Below are 16691 nucleotides of genomic sequence, written 5' to 3' on the forward strand. Positions count from 1 at the left end.
AAATGGTGAGAGTTGGAAAAGTTACTTGACTGGCAATTGTAAGGTCATGAAGTGAAACCTCCAAGAATACATCCAGCAGAGTTGGCAATACTTGATATAATACGTCTCTAATTAAACCATCTCTTTTCAGGTTTCTGGTCCCTGCCACAGCCCCTACAACATCCTAAATATCTCATTTTGAAACTGAGATGTTATCTTTCTTTGTTCTTGGGTTATGTGTAACCTTTGCCGTGCATGACACCATGCCTCAACCTTCCAGATTAATTGGACACTTTAAAAGGACAAACCTTTAGAAACTGACAATGGTGGTATTGATTTGAACATGCTGTGGTCCTTAATATGTAACTGTTTCAAACCCATACAATCGTTTCCAGCTGTATACCTTCTAAAAGCCAAATACCACAGCTGGAAACCTGAAGTAAATACAGAAAATGCTGGGGAACCTCAGCAGGTCAGGCAGCATCTGTGAATAGAGAAACAGTGATTATTCCGTGTCCACTGTCTTCAAAACTGAACGGAGCTGGAAAAATTTGGTTTTTAAGCTGTTATTGCAGGGGGAAGCTGGTGTGATTGGAACAGATTGTGAGAGTACCCAGAGTAAAAGATAAAGGGAGATGCTAAAGGAGATAGTAGTGTGAAATTGCTGTAAAAGGCATGACAAGGAGAAAGTGGGTCTGCTGTGCAGAAAGCAAACTCTTGAGATACGACAACCATGGGAAAGGTCGGAGGGTTGTAAGAAAAATGGAAGACGAGCTTCTGTTTTGAAGGTGTGGAACTCAATAGAGCCATAGAGACCGTAATAGCAGAAAATGAGGAATTTCCTCCTCACTGTCCAAAGCCCCAAACAAACCTACCAGGTGAAAATGTTTTATTTGCAGTTCTTTCAATTATGTATTTACAACTCACAATGCAGTGCCCTGTACTTCGGTCAGACCATACAGAGACTGGGGTGACCACTTTGCAGAATACCTCTGCTCTGTCTGTAGGAACGATCTAACTTGTTATATCAGACTTGATAATGTTAGCGCTTTCAATTTTCATAGATGCTGCAGCACATTCTCTTCACAATACTGTTATTAACAATGATGCTCTTCTAACTGTGGGACTTGAAATACCAGAGATCTAACCTCAGTCCTCTCAGCCCATTCAGGTGTTGACCCTCAATGATTCATGGAGATGGTATTACTCACTTTAATTGGGTGCATTCCATCTCAGAATTAACCAATGCTGACCAACCTATCTCATTAAAGCAGTTTGCTTCCACCTGTGCAATATTTTTACCACAGATGGTGAAAGAAATTTGAAAAAAAAACATGTTTTTAATATCATTGTGATTTTTCTCCTGAATTGAACAGCTCAATGAGCAAAAAAATTAATCTTTCTTTTGTGAAGGCTCCAGGATGATCTAGAGAGTTGGCAATTGCTGTTATGATCCCAGCTGATGGTAACACTGGACAAGTCAGATATCAAAGTGAGGCCTGGCTTGATAGATTATGGTAGTAGCAGCTCATTTATTTCTCAACATGGGTTCCTTAAGCTGGTCTTTCATAGCCTTCTGCTTCTGAGCTGACATGAAGCCACTAATGATTTCTTTTCTTCTTTCTGGCCCATTTTGGAGACTGCTAAACTACATTTTACAGACCCTTCATCTCAGTGATCTGCCTCACTCTGAAATAAATCTGCACACATGCACACCTTCTGAATGATTCTCTCTTTCTACAGTCTCTGTCTCCTGGTGTACAGAACACCTTGTTGCTTCATCACAGCCTGATTTTTAAAAAAAAAATTCCAACTTATGTTTCTAAGGCATGGAATTATTTTCTTCAAGGATTTTAAATTTCCAGACATCCTAACCCACTGAAAACTGAGGATCAGTAAAGGACTACATACCTGAAAATGTTAACTCTGTTCTTCCTGGACAGAGGAAGTTAGATCCACTGGGTTTTTCTAGCACTTTCTGATTTTTGTTTCACATTTCCAGCATCTGCAGTTCTTTGTTTTATATTAGTTGATTGCAATTTACCTGGGCTAGATGCATTTTCATCCCCTGAATCTGGTCCGTCTCCAATGAAGTATTTTTACTGTAATTGCTCCTTTTTACCCCACAGATAACATACAATATTAACAACACTATGATCACTATCCCCTAAATCTTGCCCCAACTGACACCTGACCCATCATATCGTAATTAAGTAAGGTCTCCTGAAAACAGTTCATAAAATCTTTCCAAGTACTCTCTTTTTTTTTACTGTTACTATCCCAATTTTTATTAGCATAATTGAAGCTCCAGAGTTTAACTGCTCAATATATAATACACCTTTCTATAATTTGCTTTAAAAATGTGCTGTTGTCTATTTTTCCCAGTATTTGGTACTCCAAAAATATATCAATGAGTAAACTGTGACCACTATTGTTTCTGAATTCTACCAAATAGATTCCAACCTTGGCTCCACCAGGACATTCCCTTCTCTCACGCTTCCTCTCGACATGTTGATATAGTAAGTCGTTAAGTGATTGAGGATAATGCGTTAATTGACCAGGTAGTTGTCAAGAGGGAAGAGGTGGGATTGGTATGTGTGTGTGGAAGGAGCTGCAAGACTGAGGAGTTAATAAATCTTATCCACAAAAGAACGAGTCTTGGTTTCATTTGCACTGACTGTCTTGGATCCAAGTTGACACCACCAGTATCATAATATTCTCCTTTATCCAGTCACCCCACTGCTTCATTTCCCTCAGTCAGAGATGTTTAAGGTTTGGCTACTTCATAGACTCTTGTTGTAGCTTCTCTTGAAGGGGACTGTTTGGATATTGTGAAAGGTGCAGATTAAGGTGAGAAGAAACTACGCCCTGGATTTTCCATTTGCAAGACAGTCATGACTCCAATATGGAGAAGATTAAACCCAAAGCCTACCTTCTGAGAAACTCTTAAATTACCCCATATTTGCTCACACACAGCCAACTACAACTACCCCAGACCCTTACCTAACAACATAGACACAGAGGTACAGATTGGGAGACATTTTGGAAATGTCTTTGGAAGTAACAGGGTTGTTTTCAAGGATGACTTCAATTTCCCTAATATTGATTGGAACCTCCTTAGTTCAAATAGTCTGGATGGAGCAGATTTTATCAGGTGTGTCCAGGAAAGATTCCTGACTCAATATTTAGATGGGCCAACTAGAGGGGAGGCCATATTGGATTTGGTGCTTGGCAACGAACCAGGTCAGGTGTCAGATCTCTCAGTGGGAGAACATTTCAGTGATAGTGATCACAACTCCCTGACCTTTACTATAGTCATGGAGAGGGATAGTATGGGAAAGTATTTACTTGGGGGAGGAGGAATTATAATGCTATTACAGGAACTGTGGAGCATAAATTGGGAACAGACATTGTTAGGGAAATGCATGACAGAAATGTGGAGGTTGTTTAGGAAGCACTTGTGAGTGCTGGACAGGTTTATACCACTGAGGCAAGGAAGGAATGATTGGGTGAAGGAACCTTGGGTGACAAAAGATGTGGAACATCTAGTCAAGAGGAAGAAGGAAGCTTAATTAAGACTGAGGAGGCAAGGATCAGACAGAAATCTAGAGGTTTACAAGGTACCCAGGAAGGAGCTGAAGAATGGACTTAGGAGAGCTGAAAAGGGGCATGAAAAAGCCTTGATAGGTAGGATTAAGGAAAACCCCAAGGCATTGTACACTTGGCTGAGGAAGAAGAAAAGGCTAGGGCCGATCAGTGATAGTGCAGGGAACTAGTGCTGGAGTCAGAGGAGTCCTCAATGAATACTTTGCTTTAGTTTTTGCAAGTGAGCGGGACTTGTCATTTGTGAGGACAGTGTGAAATAGGCTGATACACTCAAATAGGTTGATGTTAAGAAGGAGGATGTGCTGGAAATTTTGAAAAACATGAGGCTAGGTAAGTCTCCTGGGCCAGACAGGATATACCCAAGGTTGCTACAGGAAGCAAGGCAAGAGATTGCTGTGCCTTTGTTCAGTCCAGGCAAATGCAAAGTGAGGCATTTTGGAAGAGCCAATTCAAGAGTAAACAACACGTAAATGGAAGAGCCCTGGGGAGAACTGATATACAGAGAGATCTGGGTGGTCAGGTCCATTGCACCCTGAAGGTGGCAACGCAGGTCATTAGAGTGGTCAAGAAGGCATACAGCATGCTTTCCTTCATCAGGTGGGATATCAAGTACAAGAGTTGGCAGATCATGTTACAGTTATATAGGACTTTGGTTCGGCCACATTTGGAATATTGTGTGCAGTTCTGATCACATTACCGAAAGGATGTGGATGCTTTGGAGAGGGTGCAGAGGAGGTTCATCAGGATGTTGCCTGGTATGGAGTGCACTAGCTATGAAGAGAGGTTGAGTAGGTTAGGATCATTTTCATTAGAAAGACAGAGGTTGAGGGGGGACCTGATTGAGGTCTACAAGCTCATGAGAAGTATGGACAGGGTGGATAGCAAAAAGCTTTTTCCCAGAGTGGGGGACTCAATTACTAGAGGTCACAAGTTCAAAGTGACAGGGGAAAAGTTTAAGGGAGATCTACATTGAAAGTTCTTTATGCAGAGGGTGGTGGGTGCCTGGAATGCACTGTCAGCGGAAGTGGTAGAGGCAGGCACAATGGTGTCATTTAAGATGTATCGAGACAAATACACGAATGGGCAGGGAGCAGAGGAATACAGATCCTTAGAAAATAGGTGACAGATTTAGACAGAGGATCTGGATTGGTGCAGGCTTGGAGGGCTGAAGGGCCTGTTTCTGTGCTGTAATTTTCTTTGTACTTGTTTGGTGATAATCTCTGCATCCTCACTGTCCACTGGAATAGTACCAGATGATTGGTGGGTGGCAAATGTTATTCCATTGTTCAAGAAAGGGAATAGGGCTAACTCTGGGAATTACAGACCAGTCAGTCTTACGTCAGTGGTGGGCAAGTTGTTGGAGAGGATTCTGAGTGACAGGTTTTATTATTTGGAAAATCATAGGTTGATGAGAGATAGTCATCATGGTGTTATGAGGTGCAGATCATGGCCCAGAAGCCTTACTGGTTTCTTTGAGGATGTGACAAAACACATTGAAGATAGAGCAGTGAATGTAGGGTACATGGATTTTAGGAAGGCATTTCATGATGTTCCCCATGGTGAGAATCTGAAACTGGAATACAAGCTGAGGTAACTAGTTGTCAGGAACAACCACTTAACAGATGTTCTTAATAACTAAAGTGGCAATAAAATGGCTTCTCGATGCAAATAACATGACAAAATGGCTTCCAGGCTGCAAATTGACAGTTCTGCTACAGTTGCATAATTGACTAACCACAGTCTGCTTTAACAGAGATTAGCAAATAATGTTCCCTTTATAGCATGGAAATAACTAGACTAGGTAAGACATTAGTGGCCATCCTAACTGACCTTCAGATGCAGGTGCAAAGGCTCGGTTAGTGAGATAAGGGTGGCCTGAGTGTTGGAAAACAAAGTTGGTTCCCCGGAAATATCACTGAACTGAGTAACTGTCAAATAAAACAATATCGTGTGTTGATTGGTAATTGTCTGAATGTACTGTGCGATCACAGCCTGTGCCTTTCTTTAAGTATAAAAATGTCTTTGTTTTAAGGCATGTGCGCAGCTCCTCTGAGGAACATGGAAGTGTTTAACCTTTGTGTTTCTGGATGCTCTGTACCGGCCATATGAAGAAATAAAAAATGAAGTCTTAAAGAACCAGACTTATTGTGAGTATTTATTGGCCGATCATGGAACAGAGAGGCGCTCCCCCGCACCCCCGCAATCCGCTCCCCCCACCCCGGTTCCAGATCTTCAATGGTAGTCTCATTCAGAAAATAAGGAAGCATGGGATGCAAGGAAATTCGGCCGTTTGGATACTGCATTGGCAGGCCCATAGTAGACAGAGGGTGGTAGTAGATGGAAAGTACTCAGCCTGGAGCTTGGTCACCAGTGTTCCATGGGGATTGGTTCTGGGATCTCTGCTCTTTGTGATTTTTATAAATGACTTGAATGAGGAAGTGGAAGGATGGGTTAGTAAGTGTTCCAATGACATGAAGGTTGGTGGAGTTGTGGACAATGCGGAGGGCTGTTGTAGGTTGCAACCGGACATTGACAGGATACAGAGCTAGGCTGGGAAATGGCAGATGGAGTTCAATCTGGAAAAGTGTGAAGTGATTCACTTTGGAAGGTCGAATTTGAATGCAGACTACAGGGTTATAGGCAGGATTCTTGGCAGTGTAAAGGAACTTCTTGGGGTGCACGTCCATATATCCCTCAAAGTTGCCACCCAAGTTGACAGGGTTGTTAAGAAGGCATATGGTGTGTTGGCTTTCATTAGTAGGAGGATTGAGTTTAAGAGCCACCAGACTTTGCTGCAATTCTCTACAGCCCTGATTAGATCACACTTGGAATATTGTGTTCAGTTGTAGAAGGTGTAGAGAGGGTACAGAGGAGATTTACCAGGATGCTGCCTGGACTGGAGGGTATGAAGAAAGGTTGAGGGAGCTCAGGCTTTTCTCATATTGGAGCGAAGAAGAATGAGAGGTGACTTTGTAGAGGTGTGCAAGATGATGAGAGGCATAGATAGAGTAGATAGCCAGGGACTTTGTCCCAGGGCAAAGATGGCTTTCCCAATGGGGAATAATTTTAAGGTGATCGGGGAAGGTTTGGCAGAGTTGTCAGAGGCAGCTGCTTTATAAAGAGAGTGGTGGGTGCGTGGAATGCACTGACAGCAGTGGTAGTAGAGTCAGATACATTAGGGACATTTAAGGGACTCTTGGATAGGACATGTATGATGATAAAGTGATGGGTATGTCAGTTAATTTGATTTTAGAGTAGGATAAAAGGTTGGCACAACATCAAGCGCCAAAGGGCCTGTACTGTGCTCTACTGTTCTATGTTCTTAACACCCAGAACTTGAGCTGTTTCACCTACTCCACCCCAACCCTTTTTCCTGGCGTCTCCCCTACCTCCCCACCTACACCCACCAGATAGCCCTGTCAGACTCAACGGGACCCAACTTCACCAACTTGAACCCAATCCAATTTGAGCTGTTACCCCATTTTCCGTGACCTGACTATCTTCCCACACTGGGCCCCAACCCGAACTCTGCCACTGGACCCAACTTGAGCCAGAATATGGAGCTCTCTTTTGTGAAAAATAAGGGCCAGAGTGGAAAATGAAGCTGAAATTGCTGAAAGTGATGCTGTCAGCATAGGGATGGGGGCTGGTGCTCCAAAAGGCAGCCAAGAAGATTCAAATAGGGGAATCAAAGAGTATGGTGAATGATGGAGTTGTAAGGCTAGAGAACGTAGAAGGGTTAGAGTGGGTCACGGCTGTGGGGAAATTTAAAGATGGAGGCAGGATCTTAAATATGACCCATCCTCGATCAGTGAAGATTGGGTTGGATGATCTGGACCGACTGCAGGACAGGATAAGAGAAGTAATATTTTAGGCAAGTTGTATTCAATGGTGGTTAACAAGCCAGATGTTGGATTCTTAAAGCTTAGATTAGGTTGCTGCGAGCTACATATTCTAAAGCCGTTCTCACATTCCTTTCATTTTAAACTTGAGCACTCCCAAATTTGCTAGTTTCATTTCCTCATCACCCCTAAACTTGCTGGCCTATGATAGCTCCTAATCTGGTAGCTTCTCAATTTTCAAATTCTCACCTTGTTTTTATATGCCTCAACCCCACTCCATCTCTGTAATCCCCTTCAGCACCTAAAATTCTCAAGGTCTCTGCAACCTCCAATCCTAAGATCTTGTGTGATTCCAGTTCCCTTCATACTGCTATTGGTGGCTTACTGGCTAGCTCTTGAATTATATACACTCTCAGCAATAGAATGTGTGCTGAATAGGACTTTAGTTTAAATGAGCTTCAAACATCTTCCATTTAAAGTAAATATGCAGAAACATATCATTGTCTTGTTACAGTATGCTATTCATTCTGTTTCATGGCAGTTAGGTTTGTTCATAATCAGGTCATAGAGTCATAGAGATGTACAGCATGGAAACAGATCCTTCTGTCCAACCCGTCCATGCCGACCAGATATCCCAACCCAATCTAATCCCACTTGCCAGCACCCGGCCCATATCCCTCCAAACCCTTCCTATTCATATATCCATCCAAATGCCTTGTGAATGTTGCAATTGTGCAATTGTACCGGCCTCCACCACTTCCTCTGGCAGCTCATTCCATACACGTACCACCTTCTGCGTGAAAACATTGCCCCTTAGGTCTCTTTTATATCTTTCCACTCTCACCCTAAACCTATGCCCTCTAGTTCTGGACTCACCCACCCCAGGGAAAAGACTTTGCCTATTTATCCTATCCATGCCCCTCATAATTTCATAAACCTTTATAAGATCACCCCTCATCCTCTGACGCTCCAGGGAAAACAGCCCCAGCCTGTTCAGCCTCTCCCTGTAGCTCAGATCCTCCAACCCTGGCAACATCCTTGAAAATCTTTTCTGAACTCTTTCAAGTTTCACAACACCTTTCCAATAGACAGGAGACCAGAATTGCACAAAATATTCCAACAGTGGCCTAACCAATGTCCTGTACAGTCACAACATGACCTCCCAACTCCTGTACTCAATACTCTGACCAAAAAAGATAACCATACCAAACTCCTTCTTCACTATCCCATCTACCTGCAACTCCACTTTCAAGGAGCTATGAACCTGCACTCCAAGGTCTCTTCGTTCAGCAACACTCCCTAGGACCTTACCATTAAGTGTATAAGTCCTGCTAAGATTTGCTTTCCCAAAATGCAGCACCTCACATTTATCTGAATTAAACTCCATCTCCCACTTCTCAGCCCATTTGCCCATCTGGTCAAGATCCTGTTGTAATCTGAGGTAACCCTCTTCGCTGTCCAATACACCTCCAATTTTGGAGTCATCTGCAAACTTACTAACTGTACCTCTTCTGCTTGCATTCAAATCATTTATGTAAATGACAAAAAGTAGAGGGCCCAGCACCGATCCTTGTGGCACTCCACTGGTCACAGGCTTCCAGTCTGAAAAACAACCCTCCACCACCACCCTCTGTCTTCTACCTTTGGGCCAGTTCTGTATCCAAATGGCTAGTTCTCCCTATATTCCATGAGATCTAACCTTGCTAATCAGTCTCCCATGGGGAACCTTGTCGAACGCCTTACTGAAGTCCATATAGATCACATCTTCCACTCCGAACTCATCAATCTTCTTTGTTACTTCTTCAAAAAGCTCAGTCAAGTTTGTGAGACATGATTTCCCACGCACAAAGCCATGTTGACTATCCCAAATCAGTCCTTACCTTTCCAAATACATGTACACCTTGTCCCTCAGGATTCCCTCCAACAACTTGCCCACCACCAAGGTCAGGGTCACTGGTCTATAGTTCCCTGGCTTGTCTTTACCACCCTTCTTAAACAGTGGCACCACGTTTGCCAACCTCCAGTCTTCCAGCACCTCACCTGTGACTATCGATGAGACAAATATCTCAGCAAGAGGCCCAGCAATCACTTCTCTAGCTTCCCACAGAGTTCTTGGGTACACCTGATCAGGTCCTGGGGATTTATCCACCTTTAACCGTTTCAAGACATCCAGCACTTCCTCCTCTGTAATCTGGACATTTTGCAAGATGTCACCATCTATTTCTCAACAGTCTATATCTTCCATATCCTTTTCCACAGTAAATACTGATGCAAAATATTCATTTAGTATCTCCCCCATTTTCTGTGGCTCCACACAAAGGCTGTCTTGCTGATCTTTGAGGGGCCCTATTCTCTCCCTAGTTAACCTTTTGTCCTTAATATATTTGTAAAACCCCTTTGGATTCTCCTTAATTCTATTTGCCAAAGCTATCTCATGTCCCCGTTTTGCCCTCCTGATTTCCCTTTTAAGTATACTCCTACTTTCTTTATACTCTTCTAAGGATTCACTCGATCTATCCTGTCTATACCTGACATATGCTTCCTTCTTTTTCTTAACCAAACCCTCAATTTCTTTAGTCATCCAGCATTCCCTATACCTTCCAGCCTTCCCTTTCACACTGACAGGAATATACTTTCTCTGGATTCTTGTTATCTCATTTCTGAAGGCTTCCCATTTTCCAGCCGTCCCTTTACCTGCGAACATCTGCCTCCAATCAGCTTTCGAAAGTTCTTGCCTAATACCGTCAAAATTGGCCTTTCTCCAATTTAGAACTTCAACTTTTAGATCTGGTCTATCCTTTTCCATCACTATTTTAAAACGAATAGAAATATGGTCACTGGCCCCAAAGTGCTCCCCTACTGACACCTCAGTCACCTGCCCTGCCTTATTTCCCAAGAGTAGGTCAAGTTTTGCACCTTCTCTGGTAGGTACATCCACATACTGAATCAGAAAATTGTCTTGTACACACTTAAGAAATTCCTCTCCATCTAAACCTTTAACACTATGGCAGTCCCAGTCGATGTTTGGAAAGTTAAAATCCCCTACCATAATCACCCTATTATTCTTACAGATAGCTGAGATCTCCTTACAAGTTTGTTTATCAATTTCCCTCTGAGTCTTAAGGGGTCTATAATACAATCCCAACGAGGTGATCATCCCTTTCTTATTTCTCAGTTCCACCCAAATAACTTCCCTGGATGTATTTCCAGGAATATCTTCCCTCAGCACAGCTGTAATGCTATCCCTTATCAAAAATGCCACTCTCCCTCCTCTCTTGCCTCCCTTTCTATCCTTCCTGTAACATTTGTATCCTGAAACATTAAGCTGCCAGTCCTGCCCATCCCTGTGCCATGTTTCTGTAATTGGTATGATATCTCACTCCCATGTTCCTAACCATACCCTGAGTTCATCTGCCTTCCCTGTTAGGCCCCTTGCATTGAAATAAATGCAGTTTAATTTATTAGTCCTACCTTGCCCGTGCCCGCCCTGACTGTTGGACTTACTTCTGTTCTCAGCTGTACACGTCTCAGATCGATCTCTTTCCTCACTATCTCCCAGGATACCACCACCCCCCCCCCCCCACCTTACTAGTTTAAATCCTCCCAAGCAGTTCTAGCAAATCTCCCTGCCATTTTTTTAGTCCCCTTCCAATTTAGGTGCAATACGTCCTTGTTGTACAGGTCACTTCTACCCCAAAAGAGATTCCAATGATCCAAAAATGTGAATCCTTCTCCCATACACCAGCTCCTCAGCCATGCATTCATCTGCTCTATCCTTCTATTCCTGCCCTCTCTAGCTCGTAGCACTGGGAGTAATCCAGATGTTACTACCCTTGAGGACCTCCTTTTTAAATTTCTGCCTAACTCTCTGTAATCTCCCTTCAGTCTCAACCTTTTCCCTTCCAATGTCGTTGGTTCCAATGTGGACAATGCCCTCCTGCTGGCCCCTCTCCCCCGTGAGAACATTCTGCACTCTCTCTGAGACATCCTTGATCCTGGTGCCAGGGAAACAACACACCATTCTGCTTTTCTCTGCTGGCCACAGAAACGTCTGTCTGTACCTCTGACTACAGAATCCCCTCACACAATTGATCTCTTGGAAGCTGACGTACCCCTTGTTGCATTAGAGCCAGTCTCAATACCAGAAACTTGGCTGTTTGTGCTACGTTCCCCTGAGAATCCATCACCCCCTACATTTTCCAAAACAGCATACCTGTTTGAAATGGGTATATCCACAAAAGACTCCTGCCCTAGGTGCCGACCTCTCTCACTCTTCCTGGAGTTAACCCATCTATGTGACTGTATCTGAGACTTTCCCTCCTTCCTATAACTGCCATCCATCACATACTGTTGCTGTTGCAAATTCCTCATCGCTTCTATCTGTCTCTCCAACCAATCCACTCGATCTGATAAGATTTGCATCCAACAGCATTTATGGCAGATTATTGATATGCAGCATCCATCTGGAACTGCTCATCTCCAATGCTCCTTGAGACTGGGCTGTTGGGAGGAAAGGATGAAGAGCACCTAACAGGAAGTCATGAGATCTCTGAATAGACATCAATCTGATTTTTCCTTAATTATCACTGAATACTGGGGATGCTGGAGATCTGAAGTTTTTTCAAAAAAAATACACAGAAAGTGCTAGAGAAACTCAGCCAGGCTGGCAGCATGTGGGGAGAGAGGTAAAATAGAGTTAATGCTTTGAGTGCAATATGACCCTGTTTTGGAACTGAAGGGAGATAGAAATATGATGTGTTGTATGCTGTTGAGATCGGGGGGGGCGGCGCAAGGAAAGCATAACAGAAAGGCAGAGTGAAGCACTTGGATTCATAACATCGGAACCTGAAAGGGTTCTCTCTCTCGCTCTCTCTCTCTGTTCCTCCTCATCTTGGAAAACAGCACCTGGTGAAGAACTGATTTGGGAAAACAACTGTTCACCAAAAGCTCAGGTATATCCAAAGATTCTGCTGCTGCTGGAGATATGAGTCATCAAGTAAATAAATGTGGCTGCAGATTGAAGTTCTAACACCTCAAAAGCTCTAAAGATTTTTAAACGGCATAGCCTGATTTCCACTAGCTATTCTCTCTCTCTCTCTGTTTTTTAAACTTATTATTTGTGATTGATGTTATGTCCCATTACTTTTTTTTGTCAAGGTTATTTGGTCATGGTGTTCAGTGTTTCTTTCTTTCAAGAAAACCTTGTAAGTGGCTGCTCCATTCTGATTCAGCCAACTGTGTTTTAGATGACGTGATCGCTTCATTGCTAAACAAGAAATAAAAATATATGTTGTGACTGACCTGAGCAGGTGAAAAGAGGGGAAGGTGGCAAAAACAGGATAAGATTAGAAAATCATTCATGATCTGTGAGTTTTTAAAGAAAAAGATTACAACGTTAATTAGTAAACGGCCAGTGATATTTGGTTCCGAGAGGGTTGACGCAGAAAAATTTAACACCTTAGAATCAGTTTCTAATTTCATTATGAACTGAAATGTAATAACCTCGGTCAGCTGTTTAAAGTAATGAGGAGCTGAGTCATACAGATGAGGATGTGTGTCAAGTTTAATCTGAAATCAGTGTGGTTAACTGGCCCTTTGACCCAAGCATTAACATAGACACTGTGATTGATCTTGGTGCCCCTGGGCAGGGAGCGTATAAGATGTCTGTTTTCCTCAATTGGATCCACTATCTTACTCTAAGTCCCTGTATGATGACCATCACTGGGAGAGGTACGTCTGATTAAAAGACTTTCATCACCTGGGCTTCCTCCGATGTTGCCATCTGTTGAATAGGATAATATCTCAGTGAGATGGATCTTTCTAGGGACAAAAAATGTGTTGACAAGGAGAGAAGTACTTAACTATAACAGGCATAATTAAAATAGTCTTTCACTTTTAATGTTGATTGAAAGCAATGACTCCGAAAATAATCCTCACCCGTCTCCATAGATGGGTATTTCAGCTGCCTGTGTTTCACATTGAGTTTAACAACTATAAATAAATGACATAAATAACAAAAGTCAATAACGTAGACGTGAGAGAAGAACATAAATTGCTGGAGAAACTCAGCAGGTCTGGCAGCAGCTTTGGAGAGAAAGCAGAGTTAAGGTCCAGTGACCCTTCTTCAGAACTAGTGTGGCATCAAGGATCCTCATTCTGAAGAAGGTTCACTGGACTCGAATATCAACTCTGCTTTCTGTCCATTGATGTTGCCAGATATACTGAATTCCTCTAAGGCAGAGGTGGGTACTGCAGATGCTGGAGATTAGAGTGGTGCTGGAAAAGCACAGCAGGTCAGGCAGCATCCGAGGAGCAGGAAAAATCGACGTTTTGGACAAAAGCCCTTCATCAGGAATCCTGCTAAATTTCTTGCTAAATTTCTCCAGCAATTTCTGTTTTTGTTTCAGATTTCCAGCATACACAGTTCTTTGTTTTATGTATATATAGATATGAGAGGTGAGGTTGACTAAGGGATACTGGCAAATTGGATCTAAAGCAGCAAGAATGGAGAAATAAGGCAAATGTTTGAAGAAATAATGCTCCATGAATCCATATTCTATGAAGAAATTTAAAACTACAAGGGAAAAGTGATCGGTGGCTAACTAAGGTGGTTAAAGTAGTGTAGGATATAAAGCAGAGATTTATACTACTGTAAATAAGTTATGATAAACTTTAGAATTGGGAAAGTCTGAGAAACCAGCAACAAATGGGTCTAACTGCCTGTTTCCACACTGTAGAGATTATATAATTCTGGGAATGACCAAAATACTGTATGGAGAGAAATTGGAATACAAACTTCATAGATCAAGACATAAACAGATGGTAAAAGGATGGATGTAGCTAATGGAAATATAGATCCCTTAGAGGCTGACACAGGAGCTATCTCAGTGAGTCACAAAGATGTACAAGTCAGGTGGATTGGCCACGCTAAATTGCCCATAGTGTTAGGTGCATTAGTCATGGGGAAATGGGTCTGGGTGGGTTACTCTTCGGAGGGTCGGTGTGGACTGGTTGGGCCAAAGGGCCTGTTTCCACACTGTACGGAATCTAATCTAATCTAATATCATGGGAATAAGGAAATGGCAGAGCATTAAACACATTTTCTTTGTTTTTATAGGAGAAGACAAAAATTAGTCAAAAATAGTGAGAAACCAAGGTCAAATGAAATTAAGGAGGTAAATGTAAAATGGATAATATTAGTAAAGAAAATGTAATGGATAAATTAATGGCACTAAAACCTGACAAGATCTGATCACAGCCTTGGGTCAAGCATTATCAAAAGAGCTGAATTCCAGCGGTGAGGTGAAAGCTACTGCCCTTGACATCAAGGTAATATTTGACCAATTGTGGCATCAAAACTGGACTCAATGGGAATTGGTAGAAAACTTGCCTCTGGTTGGAGTGATACCTGACACAAAGGTTGTGGTTGTTGGAAGTCAGTAATCTCAACTCCAAGACATCACTGCAGGTGTTCCTCCGGGCATCGTCCTAGGTCGACTAATCTTCAGCTGCTTCATCAATGACCTTCAGGTCAGAAATGGAATGTCCACTGATGACTGCACAATATTCAGCCCCATTTGCACCTTCTGAGATACTGAAGCAGACTGGGTCCAAATACAGCAAGACCTGGACAATATCCAAAGGTGAAAATGCGTTGCTGGAAAAGCGCAGCAGGTCAGGCAGCATCCAAGGAGCAGGAGAATCGACGTTTCGGGCATGAGCCCTTCTTCAGGAATGAGGAAAGTGTGTCCAGCAGGCTAAGATAAAAGGTAGGGAGGAGGGACTGGGGGGAGGGGCGTTGGGAATGCGATAGGTGGAAGGAGGTTAAGGTGAGGGTGATAGGCCGGAGTGGGGTGGGGGCAGAGAGGTCAGGAAGAAGATTGCAGGTTAGGGAGGCGGTGCTGAGTTCGAGGATTGGGACTGAGACAAGGTGGGGGGAGGGGAAATGAGGAAACTGGAGAAATCTGAGTTCATCCCTTGTGGTTGGAGGGTTCCTAGGCGGAAGATGAGGCACTCTTCCTCCAGCCATCGTATTGCTATGGTCTGGTGATGGAGGAGTCCAAGGACCTGCATGGCCTTGGTGGAGTGGGAGGGGGAGTTGCAAGTGTTGAGCCACGGGGTGGTTGGGTTGGTTGGTCCGGGTGTCCCAGAGGTGTTCTCTGAAACATTCCGCAAGTAGGCAATATTCAAAGGTGGGCTAACAAATGGCAAATAACATTCATGCAACACCACCACCAGGCAATGACCATCTCCAACAAGAGAGAATCTAACCCTTGTCCCTTGACATTCATTGCTATCACCATCGTTACATCCACACATTTATATCCTGGGGATACTATTGAACAGAAATTTAAATGAATTAGTTATTTAAATACTGTGGCAACAAGAGCAGGTCAGAGATTTGGAGTTCTACGGTGAGTAACTCATCAACTGACCTCCAAACATTTCTCCACCATCTACATAATACAAAGTCAGGAGTGTGATGGAATAATCTTCGTTTGTTTGTGTAAGTGCAGCTCCAATAACACTCAATAAGAAATAGAAATAGAGTCCCTACAGTATGGGAATAGGCCCTTTGGCCTAACAAGTCCACACCGACCCTCCAAAGAGTAACCCACCCAGACCCATACCTTATTATCCTATATTTACCCCTGACTAATACACATAACCTACACATCGCTGAACACGATGGGCAATTTAGCATGGCCAATCCATCTCACCTGCACATCTTTGGAATGTGGGAGGAAACCATAGCACACGGAGAAAACCCAGGCAGACAGAGGGAGAACATGCAAACTGCACACAGACAGTTGCCCGAGGCTGGAATTGAACCCGGGTCCCTGGTGCTATGAGTGAAGCAGTGCTAACCACTGAGCCACCATGCCACCCACAATAAGCTTGATACCAACAAAGCAGTCCTCCTCTACCAAAACACTGTGACAGCACTATGTACCATCTACAAAAAGCACCTCAGAAACATACCAAGGCTCCTTTCAAACTTGCAACCTCTATGGGCTGTTAGAACAAATGTAGCTGATGGGAACATCAACTGCAAGGTCCTCCCCAAGCCACACAGAATCCTAACTTGGAACTTAAAAATCAACTTTTAATACATATTTACATATAAGTTGTCCAACAAAGATGGCTGCCACAATCTTGTGACCAGACATAATAGTTCCAAAGGTTTCTCAGAAGACAAAGTCAACCAGACAATTAATGTATCATGTACTACCTGACAGGACTGGAACGCTACCCAATTTGTCA

The sequence above is a fragment of the Chiloscyllium punctatum genome, chromosome 10, assembly GCF_047496795.1.
Source record: "Chiloscyllium punctatum isolate Juve2018m chromosome 10, sChiPun1.3, whole genome shotgun sequence".
NCBI lineage: Eukaryota > Metazoa > Chordata > Chondrichthyes > Orectolobiformes > Hemiscylliidae > Chiloscyllium > Chiloscyllium punctatum.